This window comes from Budorcas taxicolor, chromosome 5 (assembly GCF_023091745.1).
Source record: "Budorcas taxicolor isolate Tak-1 chromosome 5, Takin1.1, whole genome shotgun sequence".
Taxonomy (NCBI): domain Eukaryota; kingdom Metazoa; phylum Chordata; class Mammalia; order Artiodactyla; family Bovidae; genus Budorcas; species Budorcas taxicolor.
This window is the reverse complement of record NC_068914.1, coordinates 5,157,473-5,183,251: the sequence shown is the minus strand read 5'-3', so window position 1 is coordinate 5,183,251 and position 25,779 is coordinate 5,157,473. Positions and strand designations below refer to the sequence as shown.

The following is a 25,779-nucleotide window of genomic DNA, read 5'->3' as shown; positions in this document are numbered from 1 at the left end:
AACTTCTGGAGGACTTCCACACTCTGAGTGCATTACAGATATGGTCTCATCAGATTCCCCTAAGAAATCCGTAAGATGCTGTGGTGTGCTGGCTCCATCTGATGGATGAGGAAATGGATCATCATAGAAACCAGAGTCCTCTCCCGGAGTCCCAGAGCTGATGCGGGCAGAGACAAGGCCGTACACAGGGGCCCTTGTTCTAAGACCTGAGGTGCCATAAATGCCTCAGATGGTAGCACAGGAGTTGTCCACGTTGTCCCAGCTGAGGACAGAGCACAGCCAGGCCAACAAGGATCAGCCAGGCTCGTGGAGAATCCCCACGCCACATCCGTCAGGTGAGGGGTGGCCCACAACCTCCTGGAACGGATCTCATTGGCTAGTTGCAGGAATATTCATTCTCTTCCCAGCTCCTCAAGTGAACATCTGCTTTTCTCAAAGCTGTGAATTTCACGTCAGAATTTCCAATTACCTTCCCCTTGGTTTTATTTAGCATCAGTGTATTGGAGGCATAATTAGTCTGAGATGAAAACCTGTATTGTTCCCTTCTCCTCTGCAATGAAATAGGTTTCCAAAAGTGCTAACAGAGAGGATCCTTCTCCAAAAATGACAAACAGTAAGTGAAGGATGAAAGCAGGAGTGAAATACAGATTGATGACAACTGGGGCTGAGCTAGGATGGGGGGGGGGGGGGGGGTGTGATGGTGGAATCTGCCAAGGAGCTCTGGCTCCAGATCTCACCTCCTCCTCGCCTCCTAATGAGGATGGGCCTTTTCTACAACAGAAAAGTGATGCTGATGAAGATGAAAGGCCAATTTTCACCAATATGTTTCCTAATGATACATCATGAGAACCAGGCGCCTCGGGAATTGTGAAGCGTGGAGGTAGCCTCGGGGATTGTGAAGCGTGGAGGTATCCTGAGCATTTTTCTCCCTGGAGCTGGCCATTCTCAGAGCCTGGGGACTTTGACCAATGTCTACAGGCTTCCTACTGGCCAGGGTTACCCAGAAATGAAGGGGGGGTGGATAAGGAGAGACACACATTTTACAAGAGTAGAAAACACCCATAGAAGTTGGGTATTCAAGTAACCAAGACTCAGAGGCTCTCGTTGACCCCAGGCCTTGCAAAAGACCAGACATTTAGCTTCTGATCTGTCCAGTGCTTGTCAAAGTCAGTCTCCTAGGATCCAAATCCTGGGCAATGATACCCTTTCTGCTCCCACTCTTGCCTTCTTATAGGCTCATCCCACAGAGCAGCCAGAGTGATCACTAAATGGAAAATAGCCTTGTCACTGTCTTAGAAAAACCATCTAATAATTTCCCATCACACTTAAAATGACTTCCTCACCTGGGCCTCAAAGCCCAGAGCCTAGAAGGTGTACCTTCCCCCACCTCTCTCACCTCACCTGGTCACTCTCTCCTCTCCTCTCACTAAGGTCTGGCCATACAGCCATTCTCTCTCTGTTCTTCTAACCAGTCAGCCTTTATTCCCACCTCGGGATCTTGGCGATGGCAAAGGTCTCCCTTACAGAAGCAAAGGCCTTCACAGGTCTGATTCCATCACACAGGTCTTAGCCCAGAAGTCAAAAGTGGCCCCCAGTCACTCCCGATCAACGTCATCCTGTTCTGGGTTCCTTATAGATATTGTTTGAGACCATCTTGCTTTTTGCCTCTGCCTCTCTCCCGCACTTAGAATGTAAGATGCATAACTGTGGAGAGCTCACTCGTCTTCTTCCCCACCACACCCCAGCACCTAGCAGAGTTGCAGAGCACCCGACAGAAAGCAAGGACTCAATAAATATTGATGGACGAAAGATCAGTAGGAAACTGGTGGGGTTTGGTTTACCAAGAGGACCACAGGGTGAATGCATATTACCTTCAGATAACTGAGGGACTGACATGCGAGAAAGAGTAAAACTGTCATGTGGCCCAAAACACTGATCAAACACCAATGAGAAGTCATAGGACAGATTTTGCCCAACATTAATAGGAGCTTTCTCACTGTTGAGCTGCCCAACAAGAGAATGGGTTTCCTCAGGAGATGGTGAGCTCCCCATCTCCGGAGGTGTGTAAGCAGAGACCACCGCTAGTGCCCATGAAGTCGAGAGATGAACATTCTTCTGTGCTCCTGAGTCCGCAGCCATCACCAGCACCCACTTTGGTTTCTTCTTTCTCGATCTTATTCTCCTGTCCAGATCATAATCCTCTGAGCAAGGGCGGGAACTCTCTCCAGCTCCACAGCGCCTTGCACAGGGCAGGGCCACGGTGACAAACGGAGCACGCCTGTCACCAGACACGGAGGGAAGCAAGTGGGCCTGATACCCTCTAAGCTGAAAGCAGGAGGCTCCAGGCAGGGCTGTCTCCATGGGGTCCCAGGTGGAGCTGGGCACCTTCCTGGCAGGGCTAAGCTTGTGGCCTGTGCCTTCATCCAGGAGAGGAGGTGGAAGAGGAAGAGAGGCCATCACAGAAAAACAAAACCTGCACTCTGATCACTTATCTCAGTCAGGCTTCCTCACAGCCCTAGGAGGGGCTGACACGCCTTGCAGCCTCAGACAAGGAAACTCAGGCTCAGGGAAGCCAGGCTTCTGGTCCAGTCCTAGAGTGGGTCCAGGTGGTGCTGGAGCAGAGCTCAGATCTGAAGGATGCCAGGACCTGCAGTCCTGACCTTGACCCTCAACGGGACAGACACTTCCCTCCCAGTTTTAGACTGTCCAGTTGGAAACAGTCTCAACTCATTCTGCCTCTTCCTCTCCTGGTCTCCTGAGAAACTGAGGCCCATTGGATCTGCCAAGTCGAGCCCGAGTCAGAATTACATTCAGTTCCCTGTTCTGTCAACCCGGCTCAGGACTGTTCGGAAAGAAGCTAGTGAGATGAGTATATTCTCATGCCCCCTCCTCCCAGCCCTGGGCAGGCACAGGGCTCCTTATGCACACCACAGCTTCCTTCCGTCACCTGGGACAGGCACTCACGCGGAGGCACTCAGAACCTATGCGCCAGGACAAGTCAGGTCAGAATACTCCTCCCTCCCGGCCCACTAACAGGGATCCAATGTTGTTGTTGCTATTGAGTCACTCAGTCGTGTCTGGCTCTTTGCAACCTCATGGACTGTAGCCCACCAGGCTCCTCTGTCCATGAGATTTCCCTGGCAAGGCACTGGGATGACCCAGAGAGATGATATGCGGAGGGTGGTGGGAGGGGGGTTCAGGGTTGGGAACTCATGTACACCTGTGGCGGATTCATGTCAATGTATGGCAAAACCAATACAGTATTGTAAAGTAAAAAAAAGAAAAGAAAAGAAAAGAATTTTTGGCATTTGCTCCCCCAGCAGATCTTCCCAACCCAGGCATGGAAACTGTATCTCCTGCGCTGGCAGGCAGATTCTCTACCACTGAGTCACCAGAGACGCCCTAACAGGAACCCAATATCAGCCACTGTGTCTCGTCCACCTCCTCAGGCTTCCTGGGCTGATTTGTAGGCTTTTGTAGGATAAAAATAGGGGCAGAAAGAAGGAGGAGCAAAGAAGAGAATCAAGTGCACAAGTGGACAATAAAAGGTGACGTATGTGCAGAATCTGGGGAGACAGGGGCTACAAGAGACAAAGCGGGAGAGAGAAAGAGGACGAGGATTCTAAGACGTGTTACCGTGAGCTATGAACTGGATCTTCTGACAGTCTTCAAAGGATTCAGTAAAGAATTGTTAAGCACATGTTATGTTTCCTGGTGTTTTCTTTTCCTAAAGTGACTCAACACAGAGACTGGGACATGGGGCGCCACCAGTGATACTTGGATACCAATGAAGGAAACACTAGTCTCCAGTGATAGTACCTCTGACTTACTTACTATGTCAGCCATATTTAGAATGAGTCACACAAAGAAACTTAGCCCCTTATTCATCTCACAGTAAAGTCTATTACTCTCCCCAGCACAGAAAGAAAGACTTCAGGTGAAAATTTTGAAACTGTAGATGTCTACTTTTGTACTCAACTATGAAAGAATATGTGAATATATGTAAATATGTTTAATAAATTTTATTGGTCATGTTAAAACATTTTTAAGCAGATAAAATAAATAAGTAAACGAGAACCCCAAGTCCATTGTTTCACTCACAAAGACACAAGTCTCTCCTGCCTGGGAGCGAAATTTTAACAGCCAACACTTCCTAGGTAAAGATCTGCCCTGTGCTAGGCACCTATTTACATGCATTAACTCTTTAAATCTTGACAGCCATCTAGGAGGTAGGTAATAACATTACCTGCACTTTACAGGTGAGAAAAGGGAGACATTCACCTTGGGTCCCACAGTTAGTAAGTGCTGGAGCCAGAATTCCAGCTCAGGAGCATGGTTCCAGACCCACGTGCTTAGCTACTCTACTGACCTGGGCAGAGGTCCAACGTACCTGCCGAAAAGGACTGACGGAGCAAGCTACCCCCAACACGGGGTTGACCCCATCCCAGCTGCTCCCGTCAAAATGAGCCTGGGGGTTGCTACCCTGAGAGGCTAAAGCACGTGTGTATCTCCTAACAGCTCAGGGTTAAATGGCAGCAAAGTCAACCAAATGCAGTTGTCACCTTCTTGGCTATAATCAGCAAGTATTTACAAAACTTTATTTCACAGAAACACAACAGTGGCATGAAAAAACAGGTATTTGGAAAGACAGCCTCCAATGTTGAGGCTAAGGCATGTCTGCAATGTCTCTATCCCCAGAATCTGTCAAGCAAAAGCCCCAAAGCAATAAGGCTGCTCTCTTCCCTTCTCCTCAACAGAGCCTTCAGGGAGGCGCCCCAGGGGAGAGAAGCTGCAAGGGGCAGGGCTGGAACCTCCAGCAAATTTAGGTTGTCTTGGAAGCCATGAGGCTGGAGACTGTGTATGGCAGGAGGGTACGCACAAGGGACAGGCTTCTCAAGGGCTGAGAATGTGTCTCCCTCATCTTTCCATCTCTGGAGATCAGTGCCAGGCCTGACACACCGGCAAAAGTCAATATGCAAAAGTGCTTGAGGGTCTGACTTAAGTTGAACTGAATGGCCTTCTCTGCTTCATAGAAAGAAGAGCGTGGCAGCTGCAAGACAGACCACGCGGCGAGGGCTGTGGCTCACAGAAGAGGACATGGAGCACAACCCCCTACTCCTTAAGTGTGGGCTGCACACAGCAGCATCTTTCCAAAAAGGACAGTATAGGAAAAGGGAAACGAAAAATAACTATGGTGAAGAAACTTGACCAACACAACCTCAGCCAGGTGGTCAAGGTCAACGTCAATGGTGATCAGTCATGCTGACAGCATGCTTCCTGGATGAGATGTGAGCGGAAGGGCACTCTGTCTCTGTGCTCTTCTTCCCCTAAATCCATTTGTTGTTGTTCAGTTGCTAACTCGTGTCTGACTCTTTGGGACCCCATGGACTGTAGCCAAGCTCCTTTTCCCCATGGGATTTCCCAGGCAAGAATACTGGAGTGGGCTGCCATTTCCTTTTCCAGGGGATCTTTCAGACCCAGGGAAGGAACTCATGTCTCCTGCTCGGCAGGTGGATTCTCTGCCACTGAGCCTCCTAGGAAGCCCTCCGCTAAATCCATAACCCCAACCTGATCATGAGAAAACATCAGACAAATCCCAACTGGGGGACACGCCACATCATACCCAACCAGTGCTTCTCAAAACTGTTAAGGTCATCAACATCAGGGAAAGTCTGATAAACTGTCACAACCAAGAGGCACCTAAGGAGACACGATGACTAAAGTAATGTGGTGTCCTGGACGGGAACCAAGAGCAGAAAAGGCACAGCAGGAAGTCTGAGTAAAGCGTGGACTTTAGTTAATAAAGATGCATCGGTAATGGTTCATTAATTGTGACAAATGTGTGACATGGATGAAATACGCTCATAATGGGGGGGAACTGGGTGTGGGGTGTATGAGAACTCTCTGTGCCATCTTCACCCTTTTTCTGTACATCAAAACCTATCCTAAAATTAAAAGTTTATTTTTAAGCATTGGAGCCTTATCCTGAGTTCTGTGCTTCCAAAATAGTCCTCACAAGTATTCCCTTTTCCCCAATTATCCCTGCCTTCATCAGGGCTATGTCAATGCTCACCCAAATATTAGCACCACCCTTCCTCCCTGGCCCCAGGCCCCCACCCAATCCACCCAGAGCTTTCAACACCCTCACTGGGATGGCTCCCATGGCTTCAGGGTTGATTCCAGCCCCCGGCACGGTATCCAGAGTCTTTTCACTTCCTTGACTCCTATTCTTCCTTTAAGTGTCTACTGTACGTTCCCGAAAAAGCTGTCCCTCCAGCTTCCTGGCCTCCCTCTCAAGCTCTTGTACCTGCTGGTCCCTCACCTGGGATGTCTTTTCCCCACTGTTCACCCTGGCTGATCCATGCCTGCCCTTTGAGACTCAGCGCATACATTATTTCCCACAGAAAGCCCTCTTTGACCCCCTATGTTGGCTTTGGTGAACACCCCAATCCTACCTACACTGAAATCTGTCCTATATTGCTGATGACTGCCTACCTTCCCTGAGAAAAGCAGGCACAGTGCTCTCACTCATGTATTTTTAGTGCCAATTTTCACCAAATGTTTATTCAATGAGGAGTAAGTCACTAGGGGAAAAAGAGGGGTAAAAAAACAGAATCACAGAGAGCATTCCAGGTCTTTTGGTCCTGGGTTTTAAATGACAAACTTTATTCTTCAGAGTCCCATTATCCTCACTAGAGCCCTATGTAACAGCAATGTGATGGATTACTAGATTTAATTATAGCAGGATAATTAATGTCAAGGTATTTCCAGTTTGGACATGACTATCACCTTCAATGTGACTATTTTCTACCTCTGTGATGCCTGTGCTTGGAAAGACCAGTTTTTGATGAGAAGTACCTTTATCATAGGCGAAGCAATGCCAAGGAGAACATCTGTTTGCCAGCTGCCACTGTCCTCCAGGAAGCATGCCTCCACCCTGGCTTCAGGCTGGCTCATGGCACCCCTGACCCTGATATGAGCCCCATCTCTTACACACCCAGGCACAGACCACCATACCTGGACGTGCGCTGGCTGAACCAAGCACCTTAGGCAGAGGAATTTCTCAAGGGCTCTCTCTGGGACCCTTGGGAGGTTCCCAAGTCTCATTCTTTCATGACCTCCACTTACCTTCATTGCAAGAGGTAAGAACAGCCATGAGAAGTGAGGGACTCTCAGAAGCTAGGTCAAGGCAGAAACAGTACGGCCAGCTCAGGGAGGGGATGCTACAGGTCTTGTGGACCAAGAGGGCCCCACCCTGGGCCTCCACCCCAGTCAGGCCCTCTCCTTCAGCCGCTCACAAGCCTGGCTCTGGCGCTACCCTTAGACTGATTGCATTCTGTGCCTTGACAAAAGAACATCCTTTCCCATCAGTTGCCTTCAAGCTACTCTCAAATAGGACCACGAATGTTCAGGCCACGAAAGCCACAGGAAGCAGGGTCCCACCCTGGCCCTGCTCTCTCCCTAGAGCCAGCCAGGACTCGGGAACAGACAGGTCCAGGCTCCCTCCTGACTTGCGGGAACACTTATGCTAGAGCCCTGAGCTGCCACGGAAGAAATTCTCCTCCCCTAAGGCCACCATGTCGTGAGGAAGCTCAGACTAGTGTATTCACAGGGTCCACGTGAAGAAGGAGAGGTGCCCTGCCGGCCTCCAGCTTCTCCTTCCCCTCACTCCCCTGTGTCTGACACGGCCACTGTCTGACTGGAATAGCAGGACAGACTTCAATTAAAAATCGCCCAGCTGAGCCCTTACCAAATTTCTGACCCAAGGAAAACATGAGAGATAATAACATGATTTTTGTTTTAAGCCACTTAGTTTGGGGACGGTTCATCACACAGCAATAGATAACCAGAACAAAGATCCAACATCAGAGCCACTGTGGTCAACAGTTCATGGATCCTTCTTCCAGCAGCCAAAATCAACTCCCACTTCTCACAGCGGTGCTGGTCCCACCAGGGAACAGAGAAGGATGTTCCAGTGTACTGATGCTTCTGCTCAAACATCTCCCTGAAACATTTACTCACACCCCACAGCCTCAAGGCTGGAATTCCCAGGCCCCATTAACCCCACACAGTAAGGATTGCTTGCCCATACCTCACTCCCACCCACTAATTAGAAATGTAATAATTTTTTTTAAAAAAAAGCACCTTTGAGGACACTGTGATTGGGCTGAGACTTCATGTCTCCAAGGAAGACAAAGGTGGTACCAAAGGCTACAGTTCTGATGGGAAGCACAAACTGCGCTGCCATTCACGTCAGCAGCAGCACCAGCATCATTACCATCTTCACAATCACCTTCATCCTCCTCACTATCACCACCACCATCATCATAGTTATCATCATCACCACCATCACCTTCATCATCACTATCATCCCCATAACCACTATCAGTTTTCATTCCAATCCCAAAGAAAGGCAATGCCAAAGAATGCTCAAACTACCTCACAATTGCACTCATCTCACACGCTAGGAAAGTAATGCTCAAAATTCTCCAAGCCAGGCTTCAGCAATACGTGAACCGTGAACTCCCTGATGTTCAAGCTGGTTTTAGAAAAGGCAGAGGAACCAGAGATCAAATTGCCAACATCCGCTGGATCATCGAAAAAGCAAGAGAGTTCCAGAAAAACATCTATTTCTGCTTTATTGACTATACCAAAGCCTTTGACTGTGTGGATCACAATAAACTGTGGAAAATTCTGAAAGAGAAGGGAATACCAGACCACCTGACCTGCCTCTTGAGAAATCTGTATGCAGGTCAGGAAGCAACAGTTAGAACTGGACATGGAACAACAGACTGGTTCCAAATCAGGAAAGGAGTACGTCAAGGCTGTATATTGTCACCCTGCTTATTTAACTTCTATGCAGTGTACATCATGAGAAATGCTGGGCTGGAAGAAACACAAGCTGGAATCAAGATTGCTGGGAGAAATATCAATCACCTCAGATATGCAGATGACACCACCCTTATGGCAGAAAGTGAAGAGGAGCTAAAAAGCCTCTTGATGAAAGTGAAAGTGGAGAGCGAAAAAGTTGGCTTAAAGCTCAACATTCAGAAAAGTAAGATCATGGCATCCGGTCCCATCACTTCATGGGAAATAGATGGGGAAACAGTGGAAACAGTGGCAGACTTTATTTTTGGGGGGGCTCCAAAATCACTGCAGATGGTGACTGCAGCCATGAAAGTAAAAGACGCTTACTCCTTGGAAGAAAAGTTATGACCAACCTAGATAGCATATTCAAAAGCAGAGACATTACTTTGCCGACTAAGGTCCGCCTAGTCCAGGCTATGGTTTTTCCTGTGGTCACGTATGGATGTGAGAGTCGGACTGTGAAGAAGGCTGAGCGCCAAAGAATTGATGCTTTTGAACTGTGGTGTTGGAGAAGAGTGTCCCTTGGACTGCAAGGAGATCCAACCAGTCCATTCTGAAGGAGATCAACCCTGGGATTTCTTTGGAAGGAATGATGCTAAAGCTGAAACTCCAGTACTTTGGCCACCTCATGTGAAGAGTTGACTCATTGGAAAAGACGCTGATGCTGGGAGGGATTGGGGGCAGGAGGAGAAGGGGATGACAGAGGATGAGATGGCTGGATGGCATCACGGACTCAATGGACGTGAGTCTGAGTGAACTCCGGGAGTTGGTGATGGACAGGGAGGCCTGGCGTGCTGCGATTCATGGGGTCGCAAAGAGTCAGACACGACTGAGCGACTGAACTGAACTGAACCACTATCAGCAGGAGCATCACCACAGTACTGCCAGGGACATTTATGGAGCGCTTGCTACGCACCAGGGACCATGCTACGAACTGCAAATGCCCTGTCTAGTCAGACTCTCACCACATTCTCATGGTGCTGTCCCGCTACCATCTCCGTCTTAAAGATGAGCAGACAAAGCTGTAACTTGCTCAAGCCACCAGCCACAAAGCCAGTGCTGGGATTCTAACCCCAAATGCACGAACTCCAAAGGCCACGCACGCTTCAACTGCTCTGGCTCCTCTTCCCTCAAGCCCACTCTGAATTGCTTTAGAAAATTTCCACTGGAGAACCCAGACCCCTCGAATGCAACCCTGCAGTGCCTCAGTCTCTGCATCCGGAAAGTGGGAATCATGACAACAGCCTGGCTCTGGGCAGAATGTCAGACCTCAGGGACCCTGTGTCATGAAAGGGGCAGGGGGACGTCATTTACTAATCACCTGCTCTAGGCCAGGGAACACGGGGCGCTTCCCACACATTGTCTCATTTAAACTTCATCAAGCTCTAGGGGTGGGTAGGGATCAATTTCCCTATTTTACCAGTGACCCCAGATTTAAAGAGCTTCCCTGGTGGCTCAGCTGGTAAAGAATCCACCTACAATGCGGGAGACCTGGGTTTGATCCCTGGGTTGGGAAGATTCTCTGGAGAAGGGAACAGCTACCCACTCCAGTATTCTGGCCTGGAGAATTCCATGAACTGTATAGTCCATGTGGTCACAAAGAGTCAGACACGACTCAGCAGCTTTCACTTTCACTTTACAGATTTGGGACAACCCAGAGGGATGGGGGAGAAGGCAATGGCACCCCACTCCAATACTCTTGCCTGGAAAATCCCATGGACGTAGGAGCCTGGTAGGCTGCAGTCCATGGGGTTGCTACGAGTCGGACACGACTGAGCGACTTCACTTTCACTTTTCACTTTCATGCTTTGGAGAAGGAAATGGCAACCCACTCCAGTATTCTTGCCTGGAGAATCCCAGGGACGGGGGAGCCTGGTGGGCTGCTGTCCATGGGGTCGCACAGAGTCAGACACAACTGAAGCGACTTAGCAGCAGCAGCAGCAGCAGCAGCAGAGGGATGGGGTGGGGAGGGAGGTGGAAGGGTGGGTTCAGGATGGGGGACACATGTACACCCATGGCTGATTCATGTCAATGTATGGCAAAAACCACCACAATATTGTAATCAGCCTCCAATTAAAATAAATTAATTTAAAAAAAAGACTGAGTCCAGCTGTGTAACTCCCAAGCCGTTGTTCTTTCTGATGTCCCCACTGTGTCCCAACCTGAAGGAGGGTCATACCTGCCACTGGGAAAGGCCCCTCTGTCTGACCATGTTGAAGAAGCGGGGTCATTCCCTGTACGTTCACTGAGAGGGATTAATGAACCCAGGGTGTGTTTGCTCTGCCTTCCCTGGGGCAGGCAGCCATTCTGGGCCTGGTTCCATCCTCATAGGAAGAGACACCAAACAACTAGAAGGGGACACACAGCCCCAGTGCAAAATTCTCCCTGTTTATCGTCTTCCTGGCTCTGGAGCCCCTCTGGGTACCAGGCTAGCTTATTCCACTGCTTCCCTTCTTTTGGAAGCTAAAACTAGCCAGACTTGAAAGGACAACTCCCTCAAAGAAAGAAAAGGTCATAATTTTTTTTTAATTGGTCACTGAATTAAATGTGCAAACAGTGTCCCCCATTATATAGAAAAAGTATTTTTCCCCATTTTTTATTTGTCTCTGAGGCTTCCCATTCTGCGTAGAGTATAGCCTCATCCCCTGATTGGACTGTCCCCATGGGGTTTGAATACATGGAGAACCCAGTGGAAGTGGGATGGGGGAAGCAGGCAGGCAAAGGAAGGACCCAAGAGCACACTGCCCTCCACCCACCCCACCACACATATGCACACAAATATACAACAGCAGTTCAAATCGGTGTGCATATTGGCACATGTGCAAACAAGCAGAGGCCACCAGGGGAGAGGCCTGCACAGGCTCAGGAGTAGTCCTGCCTGACTCTCATCAGGTGACTGAGGAAAGGTTAGCCATGGTTGGGTTTGAATTCCCTGCTGAAGGATAGAGGAAAGATGTTTCTGCAAAGAACATGTCCTCTCAGCCTTTCCAGAAGGAGAATCCTTGGAGCAGCAAGGCAGGCCCATATGCACACACATTAATAAAATGCAAAGCTCTTTAGGTTGATTACTTGTTCCTTGCAGGAAGCGGACACAGTGGCTGCCAGAAGGCTACACTCACGCTTGTGAATTTGCTTCGTAAGACATGAAGCAGAGGCCTGTCTAATTCCCACACCAAGGGCCCATACCAGGAGCCCCATGCCAGCTCCAGTGCCCTCTCAGTGGTTCCAGAGGCCACTCTGTGCTCGGATCCTGGACCCCTTCCCACATTCAGCTCCCACCCCCCAACCCTTCACTGGGCTCACCCTGCACCAGGCACACCCTCCTCCTCACTGATCCTCCAGTGTGTGCCAAGCTCATTCCAGCCCCAGGACCTTTGCACATGCTTTCCAACCGCTGAAACTGCTCTTCAGTCAGATCTTGCTTAATGGCTTCCATCACATCCTTATCGTCCTCCTTGGACGCATCAGCTCTGATCAGTGCAACCAAACTAGTGTCCCAGCAAACCACTCTCTTTTTACCTTGCCTTATCTTTCTTCCGGGAGGTTATCACTAACAAATTACTTCGGGCTATTCATTGATTTTTTTTTTCAGTGTCTTCCCACTGCCTCCACTAGAATGTCAGCTCTTTGAAGTCAGAGACCATGTGTGTCTCAGTCCTTCTGTAACCCCAGTATCTAGAACAGCCGGATGCATATTAGCTGTTCGATTAACATTTAATCCACTTCAAGAAGAGCACACCGTTACCTGAAGAGGAACTAGAGTCGTAGAGGGCGCAGCATCCCAGGGGAGCCTGGTCTAAGCAGATCTCATGCATTTACTGCCTTGAGCTATAGGCTCACTTCTCAGGTTTTCCTAAACCATGTCTCACTTGCAGGAAGGGACCAGCCTCACCTCTCAGTTGCCTCCCAGTGCTCAGATAGAACTGTGCAGAGTAGGAGCTCAGAGAGTCACCAAGTACATTAGCCAGGCTTTGAAGAAATTGACCAATTCCCAGTATCACATTCAGGAACCCCCAGGGCCCTGGAGAGCTACCAGGCCCCCAAACAGGACGCTGCCAGCTCTGGGATAAGCAACTAGCAGCAGTAGTATGGAGTGATGTTAGGGGCCAAACCAAGACTATGAGCCTCTATCTAAAGAGTTGACCTCCAGACCCTTAATTAGCATTTAACATGGACTTTGAAAAATGATGAATAATAAATCCAAGGACTTCCTGTGGATCCTAAGGCCAGTCAGCAAAACATGGCAGCAAGCAGCAAGGGCAAGAAGAATAACAGATACACAGAAAGTGGGGTACCTTGAGGATCCAGGGGGGAAATAGGAACTCAGAAACACTGTGCTAAGGATGACTGTCAATTCCTGGTGAGAAAGTACAGGGAAAGGAGAGTGGGCTCACTTCACCCCATGCCCATATTTTACTACGCTGAAGTTGACAGTATACAAGCAACGTCAGACATTGCCACTCGGCAGTCTGCAAGTCTTGTCAGCCCTGCCACAGGCAGAGTTGGCCAACAGAGAGCTTAAAAATTTAGTAATTCGTTGCCAATGTTTAAGAATTAAGAGATTTCACAGTGAAGTCCAGGTTTCTGCCTCCTCTTGAGACACAGAAATCAGTGGCTGCAGCAGACCTTCACGTGGGAACCTTATCGGAGCCTGAGCATCCCTTCCCGGGAAAGAGGTGCCCACAGGCGCTACTCTCCGCTCTTCTCACAGTCCACCTGCTCTGTGCTTAGCTATCCCTGCCTAGATGTGGGCACGCAGGTTTGTGATTTGTGTTATACCTGGCCGACATTCCAAACGACTTTAGCGATTCTTTGGATGGTGTTTGGCTGAGACTGTAGGACCAACTGGGCTATTGGGGTCAAGGGTGGAAGTGTCAGTGGCTCAGAGGAGCCGTGCTATGACAGCCTTCCAGAAGGATGGCTCCTCATTCCCTCCACATCCAGATGCAAAGCTCCGGGAGCTGTGTAAGGAAGACCAGATGCAGGGAGCACCCTTTGGAAAGCAACATGTGACAGCATTATCCAAGAGTGGTTCCTGTGGTTGCCTGAGTTGGGTGGACCCATTTGACTACCGCAGAGTCACAAGGAAGGAGCGGACACGGCACCCTTCCCCACACGTAGGCATGGTGCCATCTCTAGTCAGGGTCTCACAGTTGGGTACCCATTCTCTTGCTCATAACTCTTTTGGAGTGTGAATTTTCTCTCCAGTTAAGCTTGGCCACTCCTTGGGGGTAGGGCCTATATCCTTCTCCCCCAAAGCACCCACTTGGCTGCCCTTTGCGGGAAGGGGCCCATGGTGCCTTGGTGGTGGCTGGCCCCCTGACAGGCTGCTGAAGGAATCCCTCTCATCCCAAGAGTAGAAAGCACCAGCAGCTCTCCCTACTTCCATCAGCCCAGCAACCAGCAGTTCTGAGAAGCCACGAGGGCTATGCGTCTCGGATGGGCCAGCAAGAGCCCAGATGGGAGGTGCCCCTCGTGCTCCCGCCCTGCTCCTGGGCAGGATCAGACCCATCAGGAGCACTGAGGTGTCCTCTCCTCCTCCACACCCCCATGGATGCCAACGTTCTCTCTAGCCAAGAACTGGGCCAAGCATGCAGTCCTCAATTCCAGCTGAGCTGGCTGAGGCCCCTGAGGGCTTTATCACTCTCTGCTAGCCCCATTCGCCATCATCTCTGGGTGTACCCTGCATCTGGTCTTCCCCACATGGCTCCCAGAGCTTTGCATCCTGATGTGGAGGGAATGAGGAGCCATCCTTCTGGAAGATTGGTCATAGCACTGCTCCTCTGAGCCGCTGACACTTCCACCCTTGACCCCAGTGGCCCAGGTTGGTTCTACAGTCTCAGCCAAACACCATCCAAAGACACGGGGAAGGTATTACTATCCCAGTTAACAGACCAGTGAACAGCTCAAAAAGAGGACATCAATTTTGAGCTGGGATCTCACTGTGTGTCTACTTGCTCCAAAGGCAATGCGCCTTCTTCTGTGCTCTTAGAAGCCTTAGTCCCTGAAGATGCACCATTATGTCCCCAGTTGAGCATCTAAACGCCTCCAAGAAGAGGGGACTAGGTTGGGGATGGAGGGAAGAGGAAAAAAGGGAGCTGACCTTCAGGTCTTCTGCCTGGCTTTTGTTACTGAAATTAAAGTGCTTCTGGCCTGGAATCTCTCATATGGTAGGAACCCAAAGCCTTCCCTCCCTGCCTGCCTATGTGCTGAGGCTTTACATGTGGGGCTGAGGGACGCACACAGTTATCGCCTAGAAGACATTTCCTTCAATGTCCTACTCGTATCTAGTTCTTTCCCCTCACGCCTTCACATTCATTTCCCCCAGCATCTCCATTCTCCCTAATCTCCATGTCTCTAACCGTGGACCACAAACCTTGTTCTTTGCTTTCTCCCTGCCATCATTCATGGATGCAGATACCGAAGACGTGTGGGTAACACACCAGAGGAAAGAAGACACCATGCCACCTTGTACAGAAAAGAGCTGAGAAATGAGTATGAGACACACCTATTAATGGCCCATCAACCATGCCCACACCTCTCCTTCAACCAACTGACCCAGCAGCAGGTCCCCATAAGCATCTCTGATGTCAACCACCAGCACATTTCAAAATGTAGAATGTTGACCTTGCCCAGAGTCGTAGAAGATGTTGTTTTTCTCAGCACCTCAGTGCCTCATAGCTTCACATCTCCTCAGACTTGTCCATCTCCCCATTGCAGCTAAGTTGCTTCAGTCGTGTCCGACTCTGTGCGACCCCATAGATGGCAGCCCACCAGGCTCCGCCATCCCTGGGATTCACCAGGCAAGAACACTGGAGTGGGTTGCCATTTCCTTCTCCAAGGCATGAAAGTGGAAAGTGAAAGTGAAATTGAAGTCCCTCAGTCTTGTCTGACTCTTTGCGGACCCCATGGACTGCAGCCTACCAGGCTCCTCTGTCCATGGGATTTTCCAGGCAAGAGTACCGGAGTGGGGTGCCGTTGCCTTCTCCAATCTCCCCATTGACACACTAGTTACTGGACACCTTCTGGTGGCCACCCGTGTGCTAGACCCTGTGAAAGAGGAAAAGTGGGGCTCTATATCCCAGAACATTCCCCATGCTTAATCCCTGGAGTAACCTGTGAGTCAAGTATCATTAACTCCTTTGCACACATAGGTAAGCAAAGCTCAGAAAGATGCCGGGACAGGAAATGGGACAGAAGCTGGACCAAACCTGCTTGCAGAGCTCTTCTGTGTCCCATTAACCACGCTACAGAAGGGTTAGGCCAAACGCCCTCAGGCTGTTTGGTGAATAGAGGGTCTCTAGGAGGACATGCTTACTGGTGCCAAGGAGAGAGGCACGGGCAGCCTGTCCAGCCCCTCACACTCTCTGCAGGTAAGTGGGCAGAGACAGGACCATGATGGGGAGGGAGGGAGCCCTCCTTCCCCAGATAACTCTCAGAGGCTATCCAGTCCACTTCTGGAAGCCTACCCTGCCTGCTCCTCAGTGGCGATTCTCACTGAGTCCACCATTCAACGTATTCTAGGAGGAGAATGGACTTCCCTTTGATCTGTCAGAGGCAGCAAGTCTCCTCCCTCTCCCAGTGGCATATAGCAGAAGAGAGCTGGGCTGTGAGTCAAGGAGTTCTGAATTCCCATCCCAGCTCTGTCACCCTACCTGTGGAAGCACTAGAAAATCCCTAAATCCCCGGGCTCCAGAGCACGGTGACAACCCTTCCTCTCCAGCATTGCTGAGAAGATTAGGTGAGCTCATGGGTCCACATAAGCAAGCTTGATACAGGCTTTTTTTTTTTTTCTCCCATGGTTCCACACCCTCTGCCTTGCCACTCTGACCCCAAAGTCGAGCAAGGTCAAAACAAAGTTAGGGGAAGGAGGCACGTGGCCCCTGCCACACACAGACCTGCCTCCTAGGAAGCCCACGTGGGAATGGTAGCAGACTGCAAAATGGCCCCAACTCACCCTCCTTTACTGTGTCCATGCCCTTTGCAACATGGCCTTGCAGTTCCCCCAAGAGTTTTCCCCAAGGCCCCCTCCTGCTGCTGCTGCTGCTAAGTCGCTTCAGTCATGTCCGACTCTGTGCGACCCCATAGACGGCAGCCCACCAGGCTCCGCCATCCCTGGGATTCTCCAGGCAAGAACACTGGAGTGGGCTGCCACTTCCTTCTCCCTCCCCGGGCCCTTAAATCCAGGCTGACCTGCTGGCAGAAGCCACGATGCGCCAGGTCTGAACCCAGACCTCCAGCAGCCCCGAGCACCTGCGTTTGCTCTCGTGAAACTCTGCTTGTGCCCCGTAAATAAGTGTGGGCCAGCAACTGGTGATGAGAGACCCGGAGCCTGGTGCCAGACTACCACAACTCACAGCCAGCCAACCACCATCTCAACCCGCCAGCCCCAGCTGAACAGCCAGCTGACCGCAGATGCACAAGCAAGCCCAGACAAGATCAGTCGTGTCTGACCCCGGTCTGCTGACCAGGAGACTCGCAAGTATGAGCATTATCGTTTCAAGACGCTGAGCTGGGGGCTGGTTTGTTACGCTGCACCAGCTAACTGATAGAGAGGCCTTCTCTTCTCCAAGCCAACTGGCAGCTTGAGCACAGAAAAAGCAGATGACCGAGATCGAGTTCCCGATGGCACCAAGCGAGGGCTCCATAGGGTGGCACAGAGACAATGGCGCCAGGTGTGGGCTACACAGCATAGGCAGCTTCTCTGAGATGAACACCACGGAGTCACCTCGCCGCAACCCTGCCTCTCTAAACACTCCAGTCTTCCTCTGGCTTCCCGCAGCGCTGAGGAAATGCTGCCTCTTCCCCACTGGGCTCCCCACCCAGACGTTCAGCCAACAAAGGGCTGACTCGCCACCTCAGGGGAGACCTCCCCAGGCTCAGCACCCTGGGGGTTCCCGGAGCAGAAAGGGTAATTGAGTCATTCCACTGCTTCAGGCTGCTTCCCTTAGTGAACGCCTATTTCTCAGGCCTGCCGCCTCCCCAGTCCCAAGGGCTACCTGCTAATAAGCCACAGAGACTCCTGCAGGGAGGAAACACTCGACTGGCTATGTAATGGCCCACAAAGGAAGAAAAGAACACCAGGCGTCTCCAGCCCCACCCTTCAGGTTTGAGATCCCTCTCTTCAACCCAGGAAGGAGCAGACAGCTGAGTAAGGCCTCCCTGAGTATCACGAATGGGGTGGCAGATTCAACATGTAACTTGAGATAGTGTTAGGACCAAACTGAAGCCGGGAAAGGCTCTAAGGGGCAGGCTAGGCCTGAGGTTTAGTCTCTAGGAAAGCTGAGGCACTGGGAACTCCCGCAGGCAGTGTAGCTCGACCAATCAGAAAAAAATCCCTGTAGCCTCCCCCCCCCCACCTGCCCGCTCCAGACCTGAGCCAATCTGGATAGGGATGCGAGGTTAAAAGTCCTGCGCGCGTGTATGGTTTAACCAATCAGCTATGCTGTTACAGGAACAAAGAACCGTCTGTATAAAAGTAGATGTGATTCAGAGCTCGGGGCTCTTGTCGGATTCCACTGTGCTGGATGAGACCTGGGCCCTAACTCGAGCTGGCAATAAACCCCTTCATGCTTTCGCATTGCTGTGGACGTCTTATTCTCTCAGTTTTGGGGACTCGGACTTTGGGCATAACAATAGAAACAGCACTCAAACAGAAAACAAACTCCAGAACGTCCAGCATCATTCAAGCATTTCCCTGGATGAGGGTTTGGATGGCCCTTTGAAATTTAAAAACCAAACATTAAATTCTTTCAAAACAGTCTCTTACTCAGATGCTCCTGCTTGGCCTGAACGTTCAGATTGTGTTTACTCTGTCCACTGGGTAACTGAGCATCTAGAGATTATTTGCTTGGAACAGAAGTCAGGGCTGAAGGGAGTGCACCGTGCCTGCGTGCCTTTGAAAACAATCATTTATGGACCCGGAAAGGCCATTAAGAAAGATGAATGTGTCTGTGCTCCTGCTCTCCTGGGCTCCTAGGCCTCCTGGGAAGAGAGCTACACAAAGGCTCGCAGCATGGTGGCGGGGGGCAGGGGGCGGCCATGCCAGGGTGCCCGGGATGCTGCAGGCCCTTGCAGGCCTGGGACAGCTTTCCCAGTATGCACAGGCTTAGGAAGGATGAGAGGAGTGTGGGGACAGAGAAGGGAGGGGACAGTGGTCAGGACACAGGCCCTGGTGGGACAGCTCTCTGCCCTTCCCTGTCTTGGCCAAGCCAAGAATTCCAGCTGTTTTGAACATCACTGAGCTCCAAACCTGCCAGAATATCTCTACCAAATATCTCTTCCTCCTGAGCTCATTTCTAAGAATTTCTAAGGAAAAAAAAAAAAGGAATTTCTCAGACTCATTGCCCTTTAGGTACAGTATGAAGGCTTTAAAATCCGTAAACAGTGGGATATAATTAAATGCAAATGCGGGGCCACATTTAAAAATTAATCTTCTATAATTAATTAGTAATTTTAAACATTCTGATAAGTGATACTTAAATGGCACAGAATTATCCTAGCTCTGAGTGATAAAGTCATCTGCTGAAGATTTAGCACGTTGGAGTAAGAAATATTTGCATATATCATGTGGGACAACAGAACGCCACAATTATTTAATTTACCTTTGCTATGAATGTATTAAAAAGTGCCATCTTTATATTCAAATTGTGGGTACAAACTCACTCACTGCAGCAAACTCTGAGAAGCAATTGATTCGAAGCCAGGCATTAACCCTGACTGTGCTTCTCAGCTCAGTCACTCAGTCACGTCTGAGTGCAGCACACCAGGCCTCCCTGTCCATCACCAACTCCCGGAGCTTGCTCAAACTCATGTCCATCGAGTCGGTGATGCCATCCAGCCATCTCATCCTCTGTCGTCCCCTTCTCTCCCCGCCTTCGATCTTTCCCAGCTAGACTGTGCTCCTAGTAAAGATTAAATTGGCCTCCAGCCACACTCGCTGCCTGGGAAGCCAGTCCAGTGCGGGGTGGGGAGGGATGTTGGAAGTGGGGCTGTCCACCATTGTCCCTTCACATTCACCTCCTCCTCTCAGCCAGGGAGAAAGACAGTCACCACTCCCAGAGCCATGGGGAGCTGTCCCACCAACAGGCTATTCGGCTCGCTGTCCTTTCTCCCATCCTTCTCACTGCAGAAGGAGGCTACAGAGATCATGTTAACAGCAAAGGCAAATGCCATCAGCTGCAACCGTCACTGAGCGCAGCTGCTTCTCTCCCAGCGTTTCAGTGCCTTCCCCAGACTGCTCTGCCACCAGCAATGCCTTTCAGGATGTGTGTGTGTGTGTGTGTGTGCATGTGTGCGCACTTGCCTATGTGCCCAGGTCAGTGCCTCTTGCTAGTTAGTCTGAGGGTCTGCTCGTACCCGTGTATGTGGCTGGTTGGCTATTATCGCTCTATCAGCCCGTGTCCGTGTGTGTGTGTGTGTGTGTGTGTGTCCAATCGTCCAACCTGTCTGCACTGTTACTTATTGCCAGGCCTCTCCTGAACCACTCGCCTCCCTGCACTCCACTCTTTCCTGGGGTACCACGTGCCACCCACAGGTTACAGTCTATGCCATTCGCTGACCAAGGAACCAAGACCAGGCCAAGGCAGTATTGTGAAGCAAACTTAAGCCTTCCCAAAAGCAGAAGTTTTAAGATCAAAGCCCTTGCGGATGAGCTGGCCAAGGACTTGAGGACCAGCCCAAAATAGGCAACTGAGGCACGTACAAAAAAAACAAAACACAGCTTTCTACCGAAGGTAGGAAATATAAAATATCCATTCGGTCATTCCCTCAACAGCCACTGTGAGCCAAGACTGTGCTGCTCTCGGAAGATAAAACAGTGGACACACTCAGTCCCTGCCCTTGAGGAGGCCACACTCCCGTGGGAGGAACAGGCCCCACAGAGCTGGACAGTGCGTGGACGGCAGGGCGTGGACAGCGTACAGTGCCTGCCTCAGGAACTGTGAGCAAGCAGGGGCAATTCTTATCCATAAATGCTCAAGATCGCTTAATGTTTCTACTCTTCCCAGTAAAACAAAAGAGACAGGGAGGGAGAAGAGAGAAAGAAAGAGGATAGAAACAGAAAGAGGGAGCCCCAGTACAGTTACAAACAGAAGCAGAGAAACGATGGATGAGAGCTGGAAGGACGAAGTCCTGGAGTCCCCCACGCACACCCAGAGGACGCCCTGGTGGAAGAGAGCCCTGAGGCGCCCCTCAGTCACCAGCGCACACGCCCAGCAGGACCACTGCCACAAAGTAGCCACAGTGTTATGGCAGGTCTCCAGGAGAAGGTGCGTCAGTGTGTTTCCAGCTAGTACTTGATATGGTTCCTGGTCCATAGCAGACACCCAATCTGTACTGGACGGATAGATGACTGTGTGGATAGACAGACAGATGGATGGAAGGACTCACGGATGCATGGACAGGTGGACGGACAGATGGACACCCGGACACACGGATACTGACACACGGATGGATAGAATCTCCTCCAAGAAGATGAGATGAAGCCCAGGGCCAAAATGGACTGTGGACTGGAGTGCTCTGCGTCAAACCTGACCTGGAGAAGAAACAACAGTAAGACATTCACATCCCCCAACAGAACGGGGGCTAAGGTTATAGCGGCCACTATAGCCACTGACCTTGAAAACCCTGGAAAGGACCCCAAGAACAAAGCAGTCCTGAAGCTCAGATTTCCCGCCCCTGGACTAGGGAGCCCCTTCCTGTCGCCATCTCAGCCTCAGCCTCACCACTCCCTGCCCACTGCTGCAACCACGCCACACATGTGACCCTGAAGACACTGGGGCTCTCCAGAGCCCTGTCTCCAGCCTCACCTTGACCATGAAACTAATGAGATTTCATTCCTAGAGATCCAGACCCAGTGTCCCTCACTCCAGAGAGGCCCTAGCCCCCTGACCACTCCACTTCTCCTGGACCAGAGGGCATAGCTCCAACCTCAGAGCTCTCACAGAACCTGGTCCACACCTCTGCTTTTTATAGGTGAAGGGGGCTGTTAACACCTCTGTCCTCCCCACCAAGCTGGGGGACCCATGAGAGCAGAGACAGCGGCTTTAGTACCCACCACAGAACCTGGCCTGGAAAAGGAAATGTTAACCAAGTCCAGTATTCTTACCTGGAGAATTCCATGGACAGAAGAGCCCGGTGGGCCACAATCCATGGGGTGGCAAAGAGTCAGACACGACTGAGCAACTAACACACACACAACTTGGCCCAGCATCAGACTCGTTCAATGCTAGACAAATGACAGAAGGGACTCCTTTCCTAAACACAAGTTTGCAGCAGAGAGAGAGCGGTATCCAAAAAATTAATACGTCCAAGGTCATGGAATTATTACTCCTTTGTATATAAACTAAATGTGCTCTTTTAACTCCTAATTAACTCCTTATTCCAGCCGTTTTCAAACATTTTACACTGTGAAACATATATTCTAATAAGTACACAAATTGAATTTAAACTACAAAAGCTCACTGAAGGACCTTAAAGAAAGCTTCAAAAAAAATGAAGAAATACATGTTATTCAATAAGAAGTATTGTAAAGTTACCATTTCTTCCAAAATTAATCTAGAAATCCAAAGCAACTCTAATCAAAATACCAGTTTGGGGGGATTTCACAAATGAATTAAATGAAAGCTATTAAAATATTTCATCTGTTTGTGAAACAGAGAGAGAGAGAGAGAGAGAGAAGGAACTTCTGAGCAGAGGGGAGGGCTCCAGTGGCCAGGAACAAGATCCCTACCCTCAGCCCCTCTCAGCAGCTGTCACCTGGATTACTTCAGGACTGCCACAGCCTTCCCTGGCTGGTGGCTTGGGCTGACAGGTTACACTGAGTATAGCATCAGAGATTACTGTCACCATCCTCCAGAATTCTGGCTCAGCAGGCAACGGTCTGGAGAAGAACTGAGGCTCACAGTGAGTCCAGCTCAGTCCCCAGTTGGGATGACTGGGAGGTGCCACCTCCGCTCACTAAGGGAGCCCCAGTGCTGAGCCCACAGAAAGCTCCCCTCCATGACCTGGGTCCTCACTGCCCACCCAGGGCAGCCTCACAGGGGTCTCCAGGTCTGGAACCGGGAGGCCAGAGTTCTGTCACCTCTGAGCCTAGTCTCCCCAAGGAGAGCCTTAAGGCACTGATGCGGTAATTGTTAAGACTGTGATTTTTTTTTAAAAAAAAGAGATCTCAGAGGGGGAAAGGTGGATACAGCACTTAGAGATAAAAGCTGAGGGAAACTTGAGATGCATGTGTGCCTAGTCATATCTGACTCTTTGTGGCCCGGACCCATGGCCTGCACCCCACCAGGCTCCTCTGTCCATGGGACTTTCCAGGAGAATACTTGAGTGGGTTGCCATGCCCTCCTTCAGGGGATCTTCCTGACCCAGGGATCCAACCCAGGTCTCCCATCTCCTGGACTGCAGGCAGATTCTTTACCACTCAAGCCATCAGGGGTAGGGCCTGTTATATGAGCCCACAGGGCCCCACAAGCAGACTCCAGTGCCTTGGCCTACAGCACTTGACGACTCACCCGCCGCTAGATTCCCCAAGCTCACAGACCCTGGTCAAGGTAGCCCCTTGCAAGTGGAATCACAGATGGGCCAGCAGTGCACGGGCTCCCAGGCCAAACCCCTCGCAGGGACTGAGTGTGCCTGGACGCTGGACAGGGAAGTGGCTCCCAGCATAGCATACGAACAGCCTGGCAGGGCCCGGACAGCCATGTCCATGTCATGTAGAATTTGACATTTACGACCGTGAAGACGCCAGTCCACCTGACAGATTCACATGTAGCAAAATGTGAAGGAGTCAAACAGAACCCTGTCCTCCCTTACTCCCATCAGCCAGGCTCTGAGCAGGGAAGGTAAGGACTTACCGCTGGGAGGGCCACACCACCCACCCCCACTGTAACTGGTCCATCCCTGACTGTCTGATACCAACACGTCATCAACAGGGTGAGGGTGGTCAGGCCATTGACTTTCCCACACCAACGTTTTATCTTTTGTAAAATTCAGGACGTGCCCTGGCAGTGGGACACCCTTGTGAACATCCTCTGTCCTTGTCACCACAAAGAAGAGGCTGGGTTACTCTGCTTGAAGCAGAGTAAAAAGCCCAAGCAATGCCTGGGAGCAGGGAATAAAGGTTTTGTTCCAGGACTGGCATCATCAAGTCTCTCTTAAGGGACCTGCTAAGCTAGCCAGCCACTCAGGTCACGTTCACCTCCACAGTCCAGACTCCTTCCTCTGCCACGCTTAGTAGATGCGCTAAAATTCTTTGAGCATAAGCGCCCTAAGAACTTCCACCAGACCCCAGACAGAGGCAACTGAACTATACCTTCCCCCATGAAACCAGCACAGCTGAGTTTTACCCAATACAGTAACGTCTACGCTTGTATTTTCTGTATAGCATGGATTCAGTGTCAGGATCCCCTCAATAAAGCACGTAGTGCAATAAGGTGAGTCACACAAATTTTTCGTTTCTCCAGATATATAAAAGTTACATTTACACCGTACTGTGTCCTATTGTCTGCAATAGCATTCTGTCTAAAAACACAGTGTCTATACTCTAATTAAAAGATACCTCATCGCTAAAAGATACTATCATCTGACAACACAGGGTTGCCCCAAACCGTCAATTGGTAAAAAGCACAGTATCTGGGAAGCGTAATAAGCTGAGATGTGCCTGTAGTCATACAGAGCAGCATGGCATACAGGGGCTTTGGAGAGGGTCAGTCTGGACTTGAGTCCTGTTTAAACCCTGATGGCTGCTTGTGTGACTTTAAGTCATTTAACTTCTTCAGCTCCAATTGCCTCATTTTCAAAGTGTGAGGATTAGAGAAGGCACACAGGATGCCAGGCTGCGGTGGGCACCCAGGGAATGATGGCAATCCCTCCTCTTGACAGCAGGTATATGGCACCGGAGACCGACTCTGAGGGGCTGGAGCTGGAGGCCATGACGCCCAGGGGCTGTCCTACCCCCACAGACTCCTGCCATCTCTCCCTCCTTGTCATTCTTGCCCAATATTAAGAGCAGCACTCTCCGGGAAACCCCAGCTCTGCACACCCAGCAAAGTAAAGGCTTTGCAAACAAGGTCTGGGGGATCAAGAGGCTGACCGGCCAAAGCCAAGTCATGTGCATCAACCCTGCAGGAGTTTGCGTAATTAACCACTTGGAAATGCTATCTTTAGGCCCATCTTGGTTCTGTGGTAGATCCTTGTAGGGCCTAGAAAGAGAGTGGGGAGCTTAACTCCTCTGGAAGGGAAATGCTGAATGTGAACACTGTATAAGCCTGATGCTTCTTGAGAAGCTCTGTGTCCGTCACCCCCTCCATCCCTACTTTCTGATAAAGATACTGAAGTTTCAGAGGTGAAGCAAATCACTCATCATCACACAGAGCCAGAGGGGGGAGCTGGACTTGACTCCAAAGTCCTTTACCTCCAAAACCCATGTTTTTCCTACTTGCAAGCAAGGAGAAGAGGCAAGGGATTGGTGAGAAGAGGGAGGGGTGAAGCCTGGCGCCACTAGCAGACACCAGCCCAGAGCAGACTCTGAGAGCGGATGGAATTCAGCAAAGAGAAAAGCTTTCCTAGGAGCAGACACCGGCCAGGACACGGGTAGGAACGGTCTGAGAAAGCCTCCAACGCATTAGTGCTGCTAAGCCTCGCCTGCCCATGACTGGCCTGAGTCACTTCATACAGGGAAATGTGTTCTGGTGAAAATGCCAAACGCTGCCCAGACCTCACAGTCTGGCTGGACCACCAGGGTGATCCGGGGCCTGATTAGCCCAAAGCAGCATGGCGGCCAGCCAACTGCATGAAATTAAGCATTCCCGAATTTTAAGTTCTCCAGCAGTGGGCTTCGTGCTGGCTCCTGATACATGAGGTAGCATTTTGAGTAATAATTAATTAGAGGGGAAAGCAGAAGAAGCAAGC

The 25,779-nt window shown here is 50.5% G+C and overlaps 1 protein-coding gene across 1 annotated transcript in view; it reads right to left on the bottom strand.

The window, feature by feature from the left end:
* Window positions 1–25,779, bottom strand: part of GRID1 (glutamate ionotropic receptor delta type subunit 1) — a 684,852-nt gene that overhangs the window by 444,777 nt on the left and 214,296 nt on the right. The window lies entirely within an intron of this gene.